The following is a 22,397-nucleotide window of genomic DNA, read 5'->3' as shown; positions in this document are numbered from 1 at the left end:
CACCTGTCTTGCTTGGTGTCCGGGTCGACCACTGGTTGGCCACTGTGTGAACAGTGTGCTGGACTAGATAGACCCTTGTTATGATCCAGCCTGGCTCTTCTTTGGCCTTAGCTAGACTTAAGGATTATCCCAGGCAAATGGAGGGGTCGACCCTGCCTGCTCCCAGAATCTCCTGTGTGTCATTTGAATGCACAGGGATGATCCTGGGATATAGGCCTGGTCTAGCCATGGCCTTACGTTCTGATGTCCACTGACTGAAGAGAAATCCAGCTACTTGACATACATGCCCCTTTTTGTGTTGCTTGTTATGTTTAATTTATTTTATTTCGAGAGAAAATCCAGTCAAATTTAGAGGACAGTTTGAAGCAGAAGGAGGGATGAGGGTGAGATGAGGCTAAGAGGGAACTGATGGGGAGGAAGATGGAGATATACACAAAAATAACATCATCATTGTTTTGCACTTTGTGTGTGAATTAAAAACCTTAATGAAGTGCTAATAATAACAAGAAACAAAGACTTTATGCTATGAAGATAATTGTTAGAGGATATCCTAACTATATAGGTATAAATAAATAAATAAATAAATAAATAGTTCTTTGAGGCAAATGATGAATTACTTCTACAAAGTACATAATTAAATAAGTACGTGTCTATTTCCAGGAATGCTTTTTGTATAAAAAGAAAACAGCAATACTAAGGAATCAATTACACTCTTCTGGAGTAGTTTACTTGGAGATGGTAATCCTAGTAAGGTATTTTTCCCATCATAAAATTTTATGATATACTACACAAATAAGAACTCACTCCCATTTTTAAAAAGCAAAAGAGCTCCCAATTGCATAGCAATTATTTCGGATTACTTTCTGGGCTCTCATTCAGTGCAATGCATATCTCCCCCCACCCCTTTTCTTCCAAAAGTGTTCAATGTGTACTTGTCTGAATTTTGTTGGAGATGACTCATAAAGGCTATAGAAAAAAAAATACTGATTAGTAAAATCAACTTGTAGTACTCAGCATGGGGCTTGAAGTGGGCTGCTGCTCAATTGCTTTCTTGCTAATCAATTCTCTTCAGTCAACTGAATGTCAGAGAAGTTCTGTAAATAAATGCGAGTTTAAGAGGGTTCTTCATTGAGCTGTTGCCACTGCATTACTTACAACTCTGCCATAAAATCAGCGTGAATCTTAACAAGTATCACTGACACCTTGGACAAATGCCTTTTCATTTCCATTCGATGGCCGTTGCTGAGAAAACAAACAAACAAACAGAAAGAGCAAGTGTAACACAAGAGGCTCTTCTGACAGAACGATTATGACCATGCGTGCATGTGTATGTTTCATGTGATGCTTTATTGAAAACCGGCAGAGGTATGCATATTAGTAGTACTGATGCAGTCTCTTTGTAGTTCCTTAGCCATATCTTGCATTTTGCCTCTTGTAGCTTCATCACCCCAGGGTTAAACTGTGCAATCGCTGCGAATTGTGTGCAAAGGACTCCGAAGTTTTCCAGTTTATAATCTGCTTTGACTGTGAAATACTCCCATGCATCCTGCTTTAATTGTGCTTTAAAGCCAAAAGACCCGACCTATTTTGTTAGCTGTTTAGGAGTGAATCATTTGTTGTTTTCCGAGCGGCCACTGGGGGCTCAGGAGGAGGATTTGATATATTTAAAGTACAAATTAAACAAATGCTTACATCTGTGTAAGTTTTAAAGATAAAGACATCAAAATTGGCACAGTAATAGATATTAAGGAGAGCTTTAAGCATACCAAATTTGAAACGGATTGGGTGATCTGTTGATCTTTTATAATATTTTTACATTTCCCCCCTTAAACCCTTTTCCTGGTATGCATAGGATCTTAGGCGCGCTGCTGCCCGGGGTGTGATTTAGCTAACGACAATAACAACAACGATGACAGCTTTATGCTACAGGGATAATTTGAGGGAAAACAGATACATGGGATGAAACCTTTTGTTATTTATTTGTTGGTCCACGTGAGGTCCGGAGATGTTAATAATACCTGGAAATGTGTATATGGATTGGGACCTTGTTAGAGATCACATACTTGCTGCACACATCATTCATTGAAGCTTCCATTCATCCCAGTTTTAAAAAGGGGCTAAGTAACAATGTTAGGTTAACCAGAAGATTTTGATGCTCTAAAATGATTGGGGGAATAAATTTCACTTTCCAGAACTGAATAGAGAATGCATTGCAAGTAATTTGCATGGATATACTCACCAACATATAAATTCAAGGTGGAAAACAGGATCCAAATGCTGTGTTAGAAATAAAAGTTATTTTTGTGCTGCTGGAGTTTCTTAGGTATAAAATTGGATGCTCTGGGCTTGATCCAGCCCCTTGTAAAAAGTCTGTTGTTCCCCTTACCAGGGGTTACTCTTGGCATTATCACAATGGTGAATCAATCTAATCTGTCAGGCATTAGAAAGAACACAAACAATGTTCAAGGTAATAAAATAGAAAGTCTCACTAAAAATGAAATGGTAAGTCAGAAAGGGGGAAACATGAAAAACAATGGAGCCCTTCAACAGTGTCATTTGCTTCTATGATATATTTGGGGGCTGAAAATGAATGACTTGAAAAACTGCCCTTTTTTGGTAAGAAACCCCTGTAACTGAGACACAACCATTTTTTTTACTTTACTTGTGTAAAGAAACTCACAGTGCAACCCTATCCATCAGTTTTCCCTAACTTCATGCCCTCCAGATGTGTTGGATTGCAACTTCTATCATTTCCATCAAGGAATTCCCTTGCTGGGAATTATGGGAGTTGTACTCTAACACATCTGGAGGGTGTCAGGCTAGGGGAGGCTGATGTAGATGTTCATTTGAAAGTCAAGCTCATGGGGTTCAATGGAACTCCCTCAGTTTGTTCTCTCAAATTCAAGAAAATGCTGAACCCTGCAATTAAAAATTAACCATTGACATGAAACCTTTCCTCTAAAGTGTGTCTATTAGACCAACAAAACCAAAACAAAACACCTAAACCTGCCCATGAATGTGTAAGAAGTATACTATAGCTGGGAAGAAAGTATTGTCTGAAACCTGTTCATTAACCTAAAAAGTTAATGAAACTAGTAATTGTACATTCTGTTAGGACAATGGGCTTGGATTAATTAGCATTCAGATATTTATTGGAAGTGTTTTCTTCATACAACTAATTCAGTGATTTTTTTTTTAAAAAAAGATGTTTACTTTCTCAATGACATAATATGACAGGAAGAGGCTTTGGTAATGTTTTCAGAAGCGTTGTTGTAAAGGAAACTTTTTGCTTTCTAAGAAATCTGTGTTAACATGTTGTAAACAAAGCAAATGTGGACCTACTGTTTTGGGTTGTGTTTGCCTTTGTGGCTGGTAATGCTTGGAACGAGGCATCATTTCCTGGAACAATAAGCTTAATAATGAAGGAATTTCTGGTATTGATTTATTCATCGGCTAAGTTTCGGACTTGGCTGAGTCACTTAATAGAGGACTCCTCAATCTTTTGGGGTCAATGGGCATGTTTGGAAAGGACCCATGAGAGTGTCATGGGTGTTTTCACAAAATGGCTTCCATGGGGAGGGTTGCTAATTCATAAAATGGCTGCCATGAGGGGCATGGCCAATCACAAAATACACACTTCCCAGAAAGCAAATTGGTCAGGCTAAAAGAAAAGTAATTTGTCCAAGTGCATAAGTACAGGAAGAGATGGGGTCTGAGCTCCAAAACACAAAACCACTCTTTTGGTCCCAAACAAAGATGGTTCTGCAGGGTGGCCGTTCACTTCGCAGCATGCCAGCCTTTCAGAATCTCAAGAAATAAAAGTAAAATTGGATGCTGGGCAGGTGCCAAGAGAGATGTCCACAGGCACATTGGTGCCCTCCAACAGGCACTAAGTTACAGAACCAACCTTGATATGCTTGTTTTTGCTTTGATTTGTGCTTATCCAGGCTGAGTCATCCTTAGAGTATGACCAAGATGATGGATAAGTTTAAGAGTTGTGTTTCTGTGGATCTGTTTGTATGTTATATTTTACTTCTGAATTTGTTTTTAACTTGTATTTTATTATTGCTGGCTGCCTGAGTGCCATTTTTGGCAGAAGGTGGAATATAAATTAAACCAACCAACAAATAAAAGCGTAGACTGAAATCAATGGGACCTAGTTTACATGGAAGACGAATACTTCCATATAAACTAAAAGATTAGCAATTTCTGGACACAGCTTTTGCTGTACTCTTGTGAACAAAATGGAACTGTGCCAGAAAGCATTTGTTGGAGTTAAGGAAAATGTATGTCCCTTCTGTACCACTCACTAACATTCACACAGCTTGGCAAAACATAAAATAATAATAATAACAACAACAACAACAACAACAACAACAACAATTCCATCACCTAGAGGGGCAGGCAACATTAGAGGCTATGAATGTGGGGTTGCTATAGCTGAACGAGGTGTGGAGATATACCCAGTACCAGCTCTAGCCTTTTTAGGGTACTTGGGCAAGGCACCCTCAATGGGCCCCCAACCTCAGTGAGTTTACCTTCATGTCACTGTTGTGACTAGTTGCTATAAGCCTCACTCTTTTTGTTATCATTGCTACTGCTTCCTTGCTTGTCAGGCAGAGAGCCAGTGAGCAGGTAGACAGTGGTAACTGCTCCTCCTCCTCCTCCTCAGCACCACTGTGGTCTGGGCCAGAGCAAGAGGCAGGTGAACAAGCAGAGCACACTGATGAAGAGGCAGAGCAAATCAAGAGGGCCCTTCTAGGTGGGTCTCCACTATGATGTGTGCCCTCAGCATTTACCCTACCATGCCTACCTTTGACACCAGCCCTGGGTCAGCATCAAATCGCCCAGTGCTGCATTATCTGCACATGCTGCCACTCTCCCTACAGCTACCAGCTTTGGCTTAAACAAATATCCATGAAACTTATGGGATGACCTAGATCAATCACTGTCTCTCAAGCTAACACACCACACAGGTTGTTGTGAGGGGAGGGAGGAGAAGGCGGTGCTCGAATTACTTTCAGTTTCTTTGCTTTCTTTCAGTTTATTTACAGATTCTAACAAATATATATATATATATATATGCACAGCAGTATGGACAGATGCAATGCACAACACTGAGCCCACTGCACTACTAGAAAACAGTCCCCCTGTCTGGATTGGGCTGCTTAAGACTTAATTACAGAGCTGGTAAACCTGGGAGAGACTGAAGGCGGGTGGAACATAAGCCTCAGAACATCAGGGCCTGCTATGCCTTTGTTGAGAGCATTGTGCTGAGATGTATAATGTGGGTGGGATCCTGTGGGAAGTTGACAGTTTGTGGGAAATACACGTAGGAGGAACTGGGTTAGTAAGACCAGCCTTTTCAAATATAATCTTTTTGAACTCACATCCCAACCCCCAACCCCTTTTCAAAAAGCAGTTAGTTTGACGAACGTATTACAAGATGAGTCATATTTAGTTTAAGAATTGCTAGGTTACAGATTAACTTTGAACAATTATTTTGGACGAACGGCATTTGAAAATAACAACAGATCTGGTGATGTTTTAAAGTGCCCCAACTATTGGAGAGAGAATATGACTCTTATTTCTTGTAATTATTAATAATGTCTTTAATACTTTTCTGAATAGAAATGATATGATAATTACTCTTCTATAAAAAGGAAGGGAAATGGTTAGACAACACAGCTAAGAGGCAGTGACGTGACCAAGGCCATACTGCCATAATGTCCTCTATAAAGATCATCCTCCTGTAATGTCCTGTATAGATATATGATCTAAGCATTCCTATCACTTTAAGAGAAAGAAAGACTAGAAAGTTCAGAAATTCAGAAATCTCTTCAGGATGGAAAGAATTTGAGATTTTTTTTAAAAAAAATCCTAATGTGGGAGAAACCGAAACTGACAAATTCATCCAACCAGGTGTGCTTAGCTCTTAAAAGTCTGAGTTTGAATCCCTGTGTAGAACTGAATTAGGAAGAACATAAGAACATAAGATCTGCTATGCTGGATTAGACCAAGGGTCCATCTAGTCCAGCACTCTGTTCACACAGTGGCCAGCCAGCCATCAGCCAGGGATGAATAAGCAGGGCACGGTGCAGCAGCACCCTCCCACCCATGTTCCCCAGCAACTGGGAAGGTAGTACCTCTTTTTTTCTGACAGGCTCCTCATCTTTATGGCATGTACAACATGTTACTGTCAATGTAGCTACTGAATTTGGGTGGTGTTGATGGCTGAACCTTTCACTTCGGTTCATTTTTTAAATAAGAATTTACCACAATACACAAATGTCTTCATATTCAAGACAGGGGGAAAAACTTATGGTGTGTGGTTGTGTTTTATTTTCCCCCATTAGGTTTTTGGGTTTTTTAAAGAATTTTTGCTCTTCTGCAAATCCCAAGGTTTCCCCTGAGCATGCTGATACCTCTCCCTTGTTTCTCAGTGGCCTGTGTTGGCTCCAATCCTGGAGGTATTCATCATCTGAGTTCACTATTAGAAAGAGAGATACGTCATATAGAGTTATGTTTTTAACAGGCATCAGATGGTTGCATGTACAGTTTGACATTTGAGTGGCATACACAGAATACACTCTGCTGCTGCATAAAATTTTTATTAACGCATATTCAGGAAGACCTGCCTAACAGGCCGTGCATAGCTTTATCTAATAAAATCTTCATATTACACAACCTTGTTTATCCAAGATTGGGGCGGGGGATGCATGCAGAATTATTAGTATGCCACAGTGTGGATAAATAGAAGGGCTATTATACTGTAAGAATTACAATTCTATGAAGTTACATAGGAATGGGTTTAATAATAGTCATTTTAGGGTGCAATCCTATTGAACTCAGAGGCTTACGATCATCCTAGGCAGGATGGGAGGAGCAGTGGAGGCGATCTTCACCTGCTCATCCTCCCGCCTTACATTTTTCACTAAATTGGCTTTTTGTCCATTAGCAAAAGTGTTTCGGAGAGGGAGGGAAGGAAGCTGTGAGAGGCTCAGGATAGCTCATATCCTGGCTTCTCCTGTCTCTTCGCCACCCTGCCCACCAAAACACCCCCTTTTGCCCCTCCCCAAGGTCGGGTTCTTGACCTTGGAGACCAGCTGGTGTGGTTCTTTCCAGCTGTGAGGTGGGTGGGGACTACAACTTCTCCTTCCAAGGTTGGAGCGCTGTCTCTGACCTCAGAGGGGAGATTCCAACAATCCTATGGCCCCTCAGATGCTGTATAGTGGTGATAGGATTCTTCCCTCCATAGCCACGCATCCTCAACATTCTACTGGACGGCTGAACAGAAAGTCGATCTCCAGCTGTTTTGGACTTCAACTCCCAGCATTCCTGACCTTAGGCCATGCTGGCAGGGGCTTCTGAGGTTTGAAATCCAAAACATTTGGGTGTCTACCTTATGCCCACCCTCACAACAATTTTATCCTCACAACAACAACCCTGTGAAGTAGGTTGGGCTGAGAGTCTGTGACCGGCCCAAAGTCACCCAGTGGGTTTCCATGGCCAAGTGGAGACTAGAACCCAGATCTCCCGACTCCCAGTCCAACACTTTAGCTACTACTCCACACTGGCTTTCACCCAGATACAAGAGGGCAGGGCTCCTGTAGCTTTAACTGTTCTGATGAAGAGGGAATTTCATCAGGTGCTGCATGCATACAATGACACCTTGGCCACATCTACACCAAGCAGAATATGACACTGAAAATGGTTTGAAAATTGTATATGGAGTGTGTCCAGGTTCCCAACAGTTGTCGCTACTGGTATAAACTGTTTTAAAGCAGTAGTGTAGATCCTGCCCTGCTGAAATTCCCTTTTCTGTACAACTGTTAAAGATCCAGGAGTCCTAGCTGCCTTTCCATATGGTCACCCTAGTCTTGTGCAAGTGCACACTTACACAAGTCTCCCTGTCTGCTATGTAGAAGCATATTTCAATTGTAAATGTTCTTGTTAGTTTCATCCTCTCCACACTCTATTTCATTTAGCTCAGCAGAGGTAAGGGGTGTGCAAAGTGGGTCTTCTCCATCTCGAAATTCTAGCCAGAGCTCTGTAGAGGAGATTCTCAGCCCCTATTTCCGGAGTGGGTCCTTCTCTCTGCTCTGCTGGATAGTACAATGAAAAACCGCTCTGTTTTGGGGTAACCGATACATTCTCGTGAATGGGAATTAACAGAAATGCTCTCAGCGCCTTCAGTTTTAAAGATAAACACATGAAAATTGGCACTGTGACAGCTTTTAAAGAGGGCCTTAGACATGCCAACTAAGGAGCAGAACCCTGTATGCAGTGATTTATAGGGATTTTTCAAAGTCCAAACTCAAATGTCCTCTCAGGCACCTCTCATGCCTTGATCTGTATGATGAGGGAAGAGCAAACGAAGCAGCAGGAAGTACTTAGCACAACAATAATTAAGTAAATATATATTAATAAAATGCCACAACAGCAGCTCACAGCTCGCCCATTGACAGGAGGCTTGCAGGACAAGGAGGAGGAGGCACCCCTCCCCCACTGTTGGTCGGGCATTGGAGCGAGTCGAGTCAAGGCAACAACAGCTTCCCCATAGGAGGCTACACGTGACTTGGAGGACGAGGACAAGGACAGGGACCCCTCCTCCTGCATTGGCAGCCCAGTCAGCCAATAAAAGTAACAGTTTAACTGAAAAACAGCCTGCCTGACTCAGGTGTAGAAGCTTACTGACTCAGCCCAGTTTCACTTTCAAACTGTGGCTGACTTCTATGAGTCTGAGCAGAAACACGAAACCAGATCTCTCTCCTTCTCTAAAGCTTCATGTCATGTACCTGTTTCCCTCAAATTATCCCCCACAGCGCAAAGCTGTTGTTGTTGTTGTTGTTGCTAGTCAAATCATACCCCGGGTGGCAGCGCTCCTAAGATCCTTTGCATACCAGGAAAAGGGTTTAAGGGGGGAAATGTAAAAAAATAATTAAAAATCAATGGATGACCCAATCTGATTCAAATTTGGTATGCTTAAAGCTCTCCTTAATATCTATTACTGTGCCAATGTTGATGTATTTATCATTAAAACTTATGCAGATGTAAGCATTTGTTTAATTTGAAGCTTAAAAGTACCAAATCCTACTTCTGCGCCCCCAGTGGCCATTTGGAAAACAACAAATGATTTGCTCCAAAAGTAGTAGCAAAATAGTACGGGTCTTTTGGCTTTATAGCACAATTAAAGCAGGATGCATGGGAGTACTTCACAGTCAAAGAAGATTATAAACTGGAAAACTTCAGAGTCTTTTGCACGCAATTCACAGTGATTTCACAGTATAATGCTGGTGTGATAAAGCTATAAATCTCACTTTGCAAACAAATGTCCCCTAATCTCACTAATTGGCATTCCCTCCCCCAAACATTGCAATTGGACGAGAACAGAACGGGGAGGAAGAGCGCTGTGGCAATTCCTAATTGGTTAGTCACAGATGTCAATATTAATTATCAAAACAACCCCACCCCTTCTCCCCATGTTCCTTATTGGGAGGTTTTCAATTACATGCATCACACACACACAAAAAAATGGTAAGATAATTTCGGATATGTTGGGAGCTCTGATTGGGCACATCTCCGCTCTGATATTATTTGATGGATTTAGAAGCAGTCAATCTCTGCTCTGGAAGATCAAATGCTCCATGTATGTTTGCAGTTACCAGATAATTCCAGGGCGGAGAGCACACCCCTAATGTCCTGAATTTATCAAAGAACTTGTCAATTTCATCCTCCACTTTGGTGCTCCACTCCACACTTCGATCAGTATCTGAGGTTAAAAGAAAGTCCTTCCAAAGCAAATGTTTACAGGTTTTCATGCCCGTTATTGGGAAAACTGCAAATGTATGGATACAGTGAAACCCTGACTAGTTTTACGATAACTTATATACTTATTGGAGCACTGAATAACAGCTTACCTTTGTGTATAATATGTGCTTATTGAATCTTATGCAGTATTTTCCAGCATCATCAAATCTTACCTATTCACATGGCTAACTAGCCACAAAAATGTAATAAATATTTGTTTAGCATTATTAAAAGCTGTTTGCTTGGATTGCTACTCATTTAACATAGGCTGCTCAGAAGGTCCTGTAAATTATTTGTGGTTTCTAATTAGTAGTCTTCTGCAAAAAGACAGCCCTTGGGTCTTATAAATAAAATATCAAACATGAATTACTCTAGTGTAAATGTAAGTTTAATTTTTAACTGATCTTCACAATTTTTGGTACTAACTTGTCTTTTTATATACTTAGCAATATCCGTTGATTGTTGTGTTACTGGAGAGCAATAGCTTCCATGATAACATTACTGGTTTGGGGAGATCTTTGCTTCAAGGGGTGCTTATATCTTTCCCGAAACTGCAAATAGAGGGGTGGGCAACTTGTGACCCTCCAGATGTTGTTGGACTGTAACTCCCATCAGCCCCTGCCAGCAGAGCCAGTGGTGAGGTATGATGGGAGCTGCAGTCCAGCACCATCTGGAGGGCCACACATTGCCCTCCCCTGATTTAATACCTCATTTTTAATTTGAGTGGGGTGGTGGTTCATTGCTTAATTGTAAGATGAGAATGTTGTTTTTCTTTAACTTCAACCACTTTTATATTCCTGGGCCAGAATATGCCAAATTTTATCCAGGAGGAAGTAATATTCAGCCATCATGACTAGTAGCTATTGATAGCCTTAAGGTAGGACATGTCATGCAGACTTGTCCAGCTACATACAAATTGTTTAAGCAGAGATGTTTGAGGACAGAATGACAGTGACACTTGTAGTGGCTCATACACTATTTTGTTTGTTTGTTTGCTTGCTTTACAACAGTGTACCATGATAAAGCTTCAGAACCAATTTACCACACACAAAAAATAAATTAGGGCAAAAGGTTAAAAATCACATTGGAAAAGTAGGCATTTTCAAATGTTTAGGGGCTCAATGGTCTCAATTGTCCTGCTGTCCAATCATAAGCAATCACTTCAGCATCGCTAAAGATAAAGCCAGAAGAAAACCTCTCATACTAATGGCTAACAAAGCACAGGATCTGGAAGGCTTTGCTTCAGATGCTTATTTCATTCATTCATTCATTCATTCATTCAATTTCTATATCACCCATGGAGGTATCAACATGCATGATAAGAAAAATCCTAAGGGAGCAAGAAATACAACCCTCCACTACTGGTATTAGCCCAATGAGGACTGAGCATGCTCCAAGGCCACAGAATGCTGAGTGCCTGTTTGGGGGGCACAGAAAACTGGAGACAGGCAGAATGGAATGGAGTATGGTGAAAGAAGACATGGCTGACTGGAACACCAAACAGAAGCACTCCACACTGCAAACATTTTGTTGGAGGTCTCCTTTATACTAATAAAATGTGATGGCAACACCATGTCCCTGGCTTTCCCACACATCTGATGTGGAGGCTGAGAAAGTGCATCAGACCATAGCCTGGACCTAATTAACAGCCAAGAGCAAGAATTTTTTAAATTCCTGGGATTTCAAGATAAAGAAGGAAAGTGCTCCTAGTGGTGCCAGAACACAGTGCCAAATAAATCACGAGAACTTTTATTTTTCCTCATTCATTAAGATGAAGAGAAAGGTCAAAGGTGTCCTTTGGGCTTGGAAATAAGGACGATCCATTTCAGAAGCAGAGTTTTAAATGCTGCAAACAGGTACTGCAACAAATGTGACTCTGTTACTACAGGAGACAATGAATCTGTTCCTTTTCTAAGTAGATAAATGGAGGAGATAGTAGCAGGGTAGTGAAGAACTAGGACAGGAACTGGGTGGCAACAGTGGAGCTAGCACGAGCAGCGTGATCTTCCTGGCTCAATATATGTTGTGATACCAGCCAGATACGCTGGAGTCATCTTCTTCCACTTTACATTATTTTGCACTAGCAGCTTTAGGGCTACTTCACACATGCATCCACCTAAGGTAACAGCTTGTCACTTGATGATATGTCACTCCACAGGATGAGGTGGTAGAATCCTGAGGTACTACTTCAGATTGCATGATGAGGGTGAATTTTTGAATATTCCCCCACATAAAATTCCCAGTAAGTATAATTTTACCACACCAGGGAGAAAGGTTCTATTCAGGCCAGCTATTTGCTGAATTGCTTTTCTACTTACAGGAAGATATTTTTCATCAAAGACCATTTAAAACGTGATTCCCCAACCTGCGGTCATATAAATCCATTCTGCCACCTGAGAACTCAGTCATCCCATTCCCTCTGAATTCTGTGCACATGTAAACCAGTCAGGGCTCAGGGTCAAAAGACACATTAACACTAAATCCCTCTGTGTGTGTATATATATGTGTGTTAATAGCCAATGGAGGGAGGCTGCTTTGGATTGGGACCATGACATGGGGCGGTTTTTAGAAGAATTTTTTAAAATCACACTCAGTATAGGCTGGTGGCTCTGATATCAGTGGGGTGGTAAATCCGTTCTAGGTTTCAGCTAGAACTAGTCAGAACTCTAAAGGAGCTCTCCAAGGTGCTCCTTTAGAGGTTTGACTGAAACCCAGAGCAGATTCACCACACCACTGACTTCAGAGCCACCAGCCTCCACTGCTCACAGTGGTCCCAATGAATATTGTCCCCTGAAGCTACTGCTTGCCTATGGTGGGAAGCTGCAAGCCTCAGCTTGGGTGTGTGTGGGGAGAGTGATTTTCCATAGGTCCATGGTGTATGGAGAGAAAGGATTAAACCTCACTCCTATACCGCAATCCAAACCTAGTTCAGCTTGCTCTGCTGTGATTGCTAGTTAGATGCAAATGGATGCAACACAGAAGTGTCTTCATTGTCACTTTTAAGGCTTATGTATGGCACCCCTACTCCCAACATCCCTTTAGACTCCACCAAATTAAGTGGGAAACTCTGAAGGGAGATCCTTCATGCATCCAGCTGAATGCACTTCAAATCCTCCCCACAATCAGAAACTCTGATTCTATGAATGTTCAGCTGAATGATCAAAGAATCACCCTTCAGACATTCCCACTCCATGCAAGGGTGGAGCTGGTAGGGACTCAGATGTTTGGAGCAAGGACTGCCAAGAGTTGTCCCCTCCCATGTCTGTTGGATGCCTGGGGGAATAATGCCTGCATAGGGCTATAGTCTGACCTCAGTGATTTCTAGTTCAATGCCCCACTATGAATGAATCGTGAAGATATAGGGGAAAATGTATAATAGATATAAAAGTTCTGCCTGCTATATTTAATACATGATAGCCATTTGACATATGCAAGTCATCATCTGATATTGCAGTCACTGAGTCACAAACAGGTATGCATATGTATGAACTTGTCCCTAGTTTTGTAAATGTTGTGTTACATTTAAGGAACGGCCACGCAATTCTCCTTCTCTATTCCTGGCTTCTGTAGGCTCAGACGATGCCATCTCAATAGCGTTGACATCATGAGACCAAATGGAAAATCTGTCAATAAAATCAAGAATGAAATGTTCTGAATGTAGAGGCCAAGCAGCTGACTATTTTTCTTACAAATTAAGGGAAGATGAGAGAGAATGGGGGACATTATGAAAACTCCAGATGGCCTTACTAAATCTGAAATGAAGAGGGTTAAGTGGTGAGTGGGGGTAGGGATAGTTTCTTCTCCATAAGCACATGTGAAGAGCCATGCTGGATCAGACCAAGGGTCCATCTAGTCCAGCATTCTGTTCACAGAGTGGCCAACCAGCTGCCAGTTGGAAGCCCACAAGTAGGACATAAATGCAATAACACCCTCCCACTTGTGTTTTCTAGCAACTGTTATTCAGAAGCATACTACCTCTGATACAGGAGCTAGTGTATATCCATCAGGACTCTAAAGGAGCCACTGATAGCTTTATCCTCCATGAATTTGTCCAATCCCATTTTAAAGCTATCCAAATTGGTGGCCATCACTATATCTTGTGGTAGTGAATTCCCAACTATGCATTGTGTGAAGAAGTGCTTCCTTTGCTCTGTCCTGAATCTCCCACCAATCAGCTTCATGAGATGATGCCAAGTTGTAGTATTATGGGAGAAGGAGAATAAGGTCTCCCTATCTACCATGCATAATTTTATACACCTCTATCATGTTTCCCCTTATTCACCTTTTTTCTATGCTAAATGCTCCCAGATATTTTAACCTTTTGTCCTAGGGAAGTTGCTGTAGCTCCTTGATAATTTTAGTTGTTCTTTTCTGCACCTCCAACTGATTACATTTTTAAAAGAACCTGTACAGCTAATCTTTAAGAATCTGGTATGGATTTGTTTTGGAAAAATAACACACAGTTCATGACAATCAGTCCTGTGAACATGTGAAATGAGGAAGGTATCCAACTGGTTCTTTAAAGTAACAGTCTCCTTTAGACCATCCCTGACTTATACTTGCAGAAAGAGGTGTCCTCCTAAGTTCACCTGGGTCAGCAGAAGTCAAAGTTCCATCAGTAGAATCTACAGGATTGGCAGAAGCCTTACACAATGGGCCAGGAGGCTGGGAGCCACCTCTCATATAGGGATGCCAGAAAAATCTGCAACAGATTGAAATAAGTTTCGATTTCTATGAATTTGAACTTTGAATTCTGCAGTGGCCTGGCTGTTTCTGGGTTACACTGGATCCACTGACTGATTTTTTGAAAAAACTTTTTGGGGGGATTGTACAAATTTGCACTTGCACTATTGAGCATTAGCATGAATGTGCATGTGCGCTAATGTGCATTAGTGCTAGTGCACATTAGCACAAGTGCACACTTGTGCAGGTGGATTCTCATTCATCCCTAAAAACTCTCATTCATCCCTGTAAATATTTGGGAGAACATAATATTTGTGGAAAGCTGAATTCCTCACATATCACATTTCAGTATGTGGATGATGGTCTAGCTCCAAATTGGTCTAGCTCCACATTTCAGCAAGTTGCTTATTATTGAATAAGGCTGTAAACCTCCATATGCTTGCTTGGGAGCAAGCACCATTAAAACCAGTGGTTTTCTCCCCACTCCTTTATGAAGGGATACTTAAGCCTGCAAAAAAATGTTTTTATGAACTCATTAAGAGTTTGTGCTTCTTTTGTGCTGATTCCATCCCCGGCTTGGAAATAACTGTGTCTATTTGAAAAATGAGAAAATAATCTCATTTAATAAATGAGATTAATATGAGAATAAACCACAGACGCTTCTGTTCCTGAGAATAAGCGGGGCATGTCTCCTACTCTCTCAGAACTTTCCCATGAGTTTCCAGAGAGTCAGATGCATGTGTGCTATTGCTTGACACTGCATGTGGATCACAGTAATTAATTGTTGGCCTTCTGCTGCTGGGCATGATTTAAACCACTTGTATGAATCCTCTTTTGTATCTGGCTACCCTATTTGTGGCAGGAACATAGTGATCCAGATTGTGTAGGCTAATCAGGGGAGTGGGGATAAGAGATGGATGCGCCTGTCTTGAGCTAAATTTGGTCCCTTCCAACGGAGGATCCACACATCCTCTTAGATGTAAACCACAATCCCAATCCCATGATGGTGAAACATCGATGGAGCTTGAACCTTAAGTGTGCACTTCATTTCTGTTGATTTCAATTCTATTTAATCACAGCTAGCTTCCATTGGATTGTACCCTGATTGTATGTTTTGTTTGATTCTGTTTGACTTGCAGTGCAATCCTATGCATGTCTACTCAGAAATAAGCCTCATAGGCCAGGTTCACACGACACACCGGAATTATTGTGGGTTGTTTAACCAATGATGAGTTGCAGCATGGCGGGTGAGATTTTGAATATGCAACCCCAAGCAGGGTTGCCATGTCATGCAAACCCAGCCACCAAGGTTTATTTAAGGTTAAACAACCCTCACATAACCCTCAGTTTGTTGTATGGTTATGTGAGGGTTGTTTAACCCTCAAATAACCCTTGGCAACTATGGCCAGATCTACTCCAAGCAAGATATAACACGTTGAAAGCAGTTTGGAAAAAGTATATGGAATGTGTGATGGGCTCCAATAGCTGTCAATACCATTATAAACCATTATGAAGCAGTAGTGTAGATCCTGCCCAGGTTTGCATGACATGGTTGTATATTTATAGTGTTGCCTGGCATGTGCCATGGCTCATCATGGGTTAAATAACCCACAGTGAACCAGCTGTGTTATGAGAACTGGCCCAATGAATTTATTCCCAGGTAAGGGTATATAAGATTGTTGGATTAGTTTCTACATTTTGAAAAGATCAGTCAAGAAAGCTCACTGGACTCCTCATTAAAAATGTAGATTATTTTCTATGCTTTGAATCAGGTTTTATTTTTATCACCAGAACTTAGGTATTTGAAGCAAATTATTCCAAGTTTAAAATTTGGGGGACAGTTCCAATTAATGTGAAAAAGAAGAAACAGAATCTAAATTTAATGAGTGCATAGCATCAACTGACAAAATATTTTTGTGTGACCATAGTTACCAAATTTTATATCCTTTCAAGAATGTTTTCATAAATTGAACAAGGAAGCAGGTGAATACCTCACAGAGCATTACTGGGTTAACTTTTGTGTTTTTTTAGTGCAAATGTTAGCCTGCTCTTAACCAAAATTTCACAGAAGTAAGCTACATGGATTTTAATAAGACACTTTCAGATAAGTATGCTTAGGATTGCATAGCTAGTAAAACCACTCCACCTATTAAGTAAAATTAGTTCCCTGTGTGTGGGTGCTCTGGGAAGCTTAATGTAGCATTGTGAGTGAGATTGCAAATATAAGAGCCATGCTGGATCAGACTAAAGGCTACCTAGTCCAACGTTCTGTTCCCACAGTGGCCAACCAGACGCCTCTGGGAAGCCCACAAGCAGGACATAGGTGAAACAGCACCCTTCTCTTGTCATGTTCCCCAGCAACATGTACTGAGAAGCACACTGCCTCTAATAATATAGGTAATATGTAGTTATCATGATTAATAGCAATTGATAACCTTAACTGGTGGCTATAGAAATAATTGCAAGAACTCTGGGAATAAGAACATAAGAATGTAAGAAGTGCCATGCTGGATTAGACCAAGGGTCCATCTAGTCCAGCACTCTGTTCACACAGTGGCCAACAAGCCGTTGACCAGGGACCAACAAAGCAGGAAACGGTTCAATAGCACCCTCCTACCCAACTGGTGCACACAGGCTTACTGCCTCAGATACTGGGGTAGCACATAACCATCAGGACTAGTAGCCATTGATAGCCTTCTCCTCCAGGAATTTATCCAACTCCCTTTTAAAGCCATTCAAATTGGTGGCCATTACTACATTTTGTGGAAGTGAATTCCATACTTTAACTATGTGCTGTGTGAAGAAGGACTTCTTTTTATTTGTCCTGAATCTCCCACCAATTAGCTCATGGGATGACCCCGGGTTCTAGTATTTTGAGAGAGGGAGAAAAATGTCTCCCTATCTACATTCTCCACACCATGCATATTTTTGTACACCTCTATCATGTCTCCCCTTAGCCTCTGTTTCCAAGCTAAACAATCCCAGCTGTTGTAACCTTCCCTCATAGGGGAGATGCTCCTGCCCCTTGATCATTTAGTTGCCCTTTCCTGCACTTTTTCCATATATATTTGTGGTGATCAGAACTGTACACAGTATTCTAAGTGTAGTTGCACCATAGATTTGTATAAAGGCAGTATGACACTGGCAGTATGATAATGGCTACCATGGAGCTACATGAACTCTTATTATTATTTATGCATTTGACATTGCTGCTAGGAAGCACAGAATCTTGGCTACATTATGCTAAAATAGGAGATGGCCATCTTACCTGGATGATAGTAACAGCTGTCTATTCCGAGCAATGAAAAGGTAGTAGCAAGTACCTTTTAAAATGGTTTCTTGTCCCACTTCCAAATCTTGCTGTGATATACATATTTTTTAAAATTTTTGCACAGGCAATTCTGGAAAAGCATCTATCAAAACTCTCAGGAACTTACTAGTGAGCCAAGCCAGTACTGTTTCCTATACCACCAACAGCCAGAAAAAAGAAAGATTTTTATTGGAGACAACATGGTAGTCTTTATGGAAATCCATGAAGACAGAGGGTAGAAACCCACTAAAGCCCTACTTAAAGTAGACCCATTGAAATGAATGGGACCTAAGTTAACTTAAGTCCCATTCATTTCAATGGGTCTACTGTAAGTAGGGCTTTAGTGGGATTCTATCCAGATACTGGAAATAAGACTCTAAATAGGCCTAGAAGAACAGATCAGTGTTTCAGTAGCTGTCTGATGAATGAGAGAAGCTTCCGAAGCAACATGGGACATTATAATGGTTTAAAAACTTGTGCTGAGCAATGGTGTAAAGTATGAAATTATGACAACAGACATTTCTACTCTTGACCTGTGGTGCTTCCAGACAGATGGCTCCTAGGACTATTAATAAGAAGTTACTGTGCAGCTATTCTGTCTTTCCCTCCTTAACAGACTTTTATGATAAGAAAAAATATGGAATAAATAGTGGGGAAACACAGGAAGGCTACAAATGGACCATGACAATGTCTGGACCCCCTGTAAAATTTCATGAACGAGGCAGAACAATTTCACAAAATAAGCCACATCTGGCAGCACCATCACTGCCAAGTCGTTGTAAGACTCTGAAACAATGCTACCACCAGGAAGAATGATAAGAACATATCCACCACTTTTCTCAGTACCAAATGGCAACACATACCACCTCCAGGCTTAACTAGGGGACTTTAGAAAACCTTAAGAAACTTTTAATGGTTACTTTGGAAATAGGAGAGAGGCTGGTGCTCAAATGGGCAATATATAGTATTATTCTTCACTAATAAATTCATTTATTAAATTTGTTTTAACTGTTTTATTCTGTTTTTATTTTCATTTTACCTTGTACACCGCTTCGAAATTTTTTCAATGAGGAGCGGTATATAAATATTCTAAATAATAATAATAATAATAATAATAATAATAATAATTTGTTAACAATATGGATATTAGTTGCATTTAATGTTGGGTTGTTTGCTTCCTTTATCTCTTATCTTGGGGTTCTACCATCTTCTGACTTTCACTGAGATATGTGAAATCATAAAATTAGACCTAGTTTCATTGTTTTGTGGTTGACACAACAAACTAACATCATATCAATTGGATGATTTTTGTATACTGTTGTTTGTTTCACTAAGTTCACTATGAGCATTACTTATCCATATATTAATGACTGTTTGTCTTTATAGATGATGCTATAATTGAAATGTGTCATAAAGCTATTCAGCAAAGCTTCATCCTGTCTAGTATGATCTATTTTTAAACAGCAAAATGAAACTAATCAGTAAATGGGTGTTTACACAGCTCTCCACTTAAGCTCACAATGGAAAAAATAATGTAAATAAAATGTTTTTGACAGTAAACAGGTGTGCTGGGAACACTTATTTATTTTATAGTGGCTAAGCCTGCAATCTTCCAAATGTTTTCTAGTGGGTTGAAGTAAGTGTGACTACTCTGGAAAAAATGGATTGAAAATGGCTGCTTAACTAGAATGTACAGTATTTGAGTGACAACAATGGAAGTACAAATACCTTGAACATTTCATGGGAATTAATTAATGACCTACAGTAAGAGATTTAAAGGCCCAAAGTAAAACTGAGGGTCATGAACTTCAACTTGTAAATTGAGGAGCATTAAATCCCACTCATCACAGTCCTCAGAAAATACTTTGTGAAGTTTGGAATTTCTAGTTTCAATCTTGGTAGTAATAGAATACTCCACATCACAAACAAATGACAAATTCCCCCCCCCCCCCACTGATTCTTTTGGAAGCAAGATGGTACTCTGAAATGCCATTTCCTACCTGTGTCAACATTTCTGTGACTAGCAAGTGTCTGGAGATCACAGTGTGCTGGTTATAAAAGGAGAACTATATAATTAATCTGAACTCCATCAAAAGGGACAATGTAGATTATGTAGATTATTTTCTATGCTTTAAATCAGTGCCATATGGAACGACACAATTGTGCGTTCTCACCATACTGCAGCAGCACAAACATTTGCTGCAGTTATACACGACTACACTAAGAACATCCCTTATACACTCTCAACTCAGACAATATGAAAAATGGGTTCACATGGATCCATGATACTCTGTTGTGCCAAGTGGAATGGACAAAGCAAGAAGTACAAAAATACAAGAGGGGAGAAGGGGCCTGGACCATAGATGCCAACCATGATGGCTGAATGTGGGGTAACAATGGCTGGATATGGGGCAAAATTCATGGGAACAAAATTCTTTGTTCGCACAGGATTTTGCATTATGTCAAGAAGATTTAGAGGAAATGGTTCAGTGAAAACAAAGCATCCAATAGTGTCTATGAGCTCCATCAAACCTACTCTCCCCCCTGCTTTGAGTCCATGGTTTCCCTCTCCATTTCCTTAGTTTAGAGCTGGGCACTTTCACGTCTGTGCATTGTTGCGCTATTTCAGCTCATGTATCTTTTCACCTAGAGTGCTACTATGCAAGCAAAATCTCCCACGCTGGCTCCTACACTCTCCGTCCCCCTGCAGTTAATTTTTTAATATTTCTTTATATTTTTTATTTCTGCGTGAATACAATAGTATGGCAGCCTGAAAGTGCACAAGTACGGTAGAACAACACACTATGCTTTCCCCTAAGACCATATCAAACAATATAAATGAAGAGAAGGTATTACAATTAGTTTTGGGGAAAGTTTGTGGTCAATGTTGGCATGGCAACGGGAAGGTGACATTCTTATGGTCAGGAAACCTAGACATTCCTACTCAGGAGTAAGAACCATGTAGTTGAATTGGACTGAGTCCCAGGCATGGGTGGCGGGGGCCACGCTTGCCTTCTCTCCCTCCCACTTCATGGTTGAGCAGTTGAGCAGAGAACTGCCCCACCCTCCTGTTTTGTCAGCGAGACTGCCTTTCGACACACACAACAAAAAATAGGATGGTCCGATATAGTGCAAGGACAGCAATACGCAGGTCAGAGGACCAGTGTTATTGTGCCTGGAGGGGAGAAAATGGACTTTCCCGCTCCAAATAAGACGGAAAAGGGAGGGGTAGAGGTGAGATGAGCACAGGACAGGGACAACATAATGTGAGTACCACGCCAAAAACACATACCAGGCATGGCAAGAGTGCCATAAATCGCTGGTGTGATGGAGCTCCATGTTGACTTCCAGATTTAGATACATTTAATGAGTCCCTGTTCCTGTGCTAAAGATGTAGCCTAGATAATCCTTAGAATGAAAATGTCCTTAACTAAGAATTTAATTCTGTGGTAGACAGAACACTTCCAATGTAGGTTCTGATGACACAGTCAGGAGCTACATCCAGTTTCACAAGGGTGGATTTCCCATTCCTGTTCCTTTCCTCCCCTTCTTGTCCCCTCCTGCACCCTGTGTGTCCTAAATCAATTCTAGAGATTCCACCAACTCTCTGGAGCAGATCTGGTACACGTGAAGGGGTTGCAGAGGAGAGGGGAATGTATTTGTCAAGCATTATGCTATGCCTTGGACGTAATTGATGGAGGCAAGAGACATATACCAAGTAATATGTGAACTGCCCAGAGAACTTCAGCTATGGGGCGGTGTACAAATGCAAAAAATAAATAATGATTTCCTTTGGGACATGTTTTCTCCCCATTCCTTCAGATGTAAAAGAATTTGTGGGTAGAGCTGTGTGCAAATGGCATCTCAAAATTCTCCACTCTATTTGTGGGCAGAGAAATGGGGACAACAATTTCATCAAATCTGTCCATGGGGGAGGAGGGATTCTCTGTATATTTCATAGGTAGGACTCACCATTGCTAAGGGTCATAGCGCAGCTTCTTCCTCCCCCACCCCAAATGGGTTTTGGTTTCTTCATGTGCTACTAATACAAGTGGCAACAGCAGCAACTCTGTTGGCAGCCTAGCTCCCATTTTGATCCTCTATACCTACCATAGTTCCAGAGCATTGTTGGGGAGGGAATGTGATTACTACTACTACCACCACCACCACCACCACCAAAATAGTATAGAAAATTCAGAGAAAATATAGCTTCTCTGAGAAAAATGTTTTCTGAGAAATTTTGGCTTAGCTCTAGATGTCATTCTTCAGGGTTTAGCACCTTTGCTAGAGTCTTCCAAATGTTAAATGCTTATAAGACCACTACTTCCCTTCATGCCTATGTGGCAGGGTCTTGCTATTTACTGTTTTACTCTGTACAGCACCATGTACATTGATGGTGCTATAAAAATAAATAAATAAATAATAATAATAATAATAATAAGAAGAAGAAGAAGAAGAAGAAGAAGAAGCAGCCCTGCAGCAGGTGTGAGGGGGCAGTGTTGTTTCCAGCTCCAGGGAAGAGATGGAACTAGTGCTGTGCCAAAATCTGTTATTCAGTTTCCTGAATATTTTCCTCCCACATGAAAGAGGTTAC

Source organism: Elgaria multicarinata, chromosome 5 (genome assembly GCF_023053635.1).
Source record: "Elgaria multicarinata webbii isolate HBS135686 ecotype San Diego chromosome 5, rElgMul1.1.pri, whole genome shotgun sequence".
Lineage (NCBI taxonomy): Eukaryota > Metazoa > Chordata > Lepidosauria > Squamata > Anguidae > Elgaria > Elgaria multicarinata.
Note: the sequence above shows the minus strand (reverse complement) of the source record.